Source organism: Mustelus asterias, chromosome 22 (assembly GCF_964213995.1).
Source record: "Mustelus asterias chromosome 22, sMusAst1.hap1.1, whole genome shotgun sequence".
NCBI classification, from domain to species: domain Eukaryota; kingdom Metazoa; phylum Chordata; class Chondrichthyes; order Carcharhiniformes; family Triakidae; genus Mustelus; species Mustelus asterias.
Window position 1 is genome coordinate 8,500,331 of NC_135822.1, and position 1,848 is coordinate 8,502,178.

A 1,848-nucleotide genomic window follows, 5' to 3' on the forward strand; every position below is an offset into this window, starting at 1 on the left:
GGCGCGCTGGAAAGAGGATTCCAGGCGCGGATCTATTTGACGCCCAGATTCGGCACTCAGACTCAAAATGGTAAAATCAGGCCCATAGAAGGCCATTTGGCCCATCGAGCCTGCACCGATGACAGTCCCACCCAGGTCCCATCCCTGTAACCTCACATATTTATCCCTGGGGGTTAATCCCCCAGACACTAAGGGGCAATTTAGCATGGCCAGTCAATCTAACCTGCACATCTTTAGACTGTGGGAGGAAACTGGAGCACCCGGAGGAAACCCACGCAGACACGGAGAGAATGTGCAAACTCCACACAGACAGTGACCTGAGGCAAGGATTGAACCTGGGTCTCTGGCACTGTGAGGCAGCAGTGCTAACCACTGTGCCACCGTGCCATCCCAAGTATTAGTTCCACAAGTAGGTTTACATTAACACTGCAATGAAGTTACTGTGAAAATCCCCGAGTCACCACATTCCGACACCTGTTCGGGTACACTGAGGGAGAATTTAGCATGGGCAATGCACCCTAACCAGCACGTCTTTTGGACTGTGGGAGGCAACCGGAGCACACAGAAGAAACCCATGCAGACACTGGGAGAATGTGCAGATTCCATACAGACTTTTACTGATGCACCGTAGAAAGCATTCTTTCTGGTTGTATCACAGCTTGGTATGGCTCCTGCTTTGCCCAAGACCGCAAGGAACTACAAAAGGTTGTGAATGTATCCCAATCCACCACGCAAACCAGCCTCCCGTCCATTGACTCTGTCTACACTTCCCGCTGCCTTGGCAAAGCAGCCAGTATAATTAAGGACCCCACGCATCCGGGACATTCTCTCTTCCACCTTCTACCGTCGGGAAAAAGATACAAAAGTCTGAGGTCACGTACCAACCGACTCAAGAACAGCTTCTTCCCTGCTGCCATCAAACTTTTGAATGGACCTACCTCGCATTAAGTTGATCTTTCTCTACACCCTAGCTATGACTGTAACACTACATTCTGCACTCTCTCCTTTCCTTCTCTATGAGCGGTATGCTTTGTCTGCATAGCGTGCAAGAAACAATACTTTTCACTGTATGTTAATGCACATGATAATAATAAATCAAATCAAATCAATTCAAATCAGTCACCCGAGCCGGGAATCGAATCCGGGTCCCTAAAGCTGCGAGGCAGCAGTGCTAATCACTGTGCTCCCCTGCCACCCTCAATATGTTCTCAAAGTTTGACTTTGCATATCTCAATAAAGATATCCAAAATGTGTAATTAAATTGTTAAGCCTGAAGGCTTCTTTCAAACTTTACAGCTTAAAATTTCATTTCAAAGCCGTGTCATGGCGTCTGTCTGCTTATGTGGTGCCTTGGTCCCACACACTGAGAATCCTCTCCAACCCCACCCACTGACTCCTACCTTAATTCAACATGGCAGGCGCAGCTTAAAAGATTTGTAACCCATAGCAACGGAGCCACTTTATTGCACCTGTAATCTACACCCACGTGTCCTCTACAAATAAAATTTTAGGCTGTGTATTTACAGGGCTAGTCCCACCATCAAAACAAAATTAGTATTTGACTCGTATGACATGCAGATGTTTCTTCAAAACTGCGAAAGGTAACTTGCCATCTCGATGGTTTGTAGGGCAAAGTACGGCGAGAAATTAGTTGGATTCATTTGGAAGTATTGAAGTTTCTCCACCCCCCCACATCCGAGTTGGTGCTCAGTTCCCAGAGCAGCAACACAGCGAAGGTTGGGAACTCAATCTCTGAATAAGGCACGTTTCCCACTGTTTTAATACGCAGCCCATTGTACTTTCGAATTGATTCATATTCCCCCAGTCTTTGGAATTTGTAATTCTGCA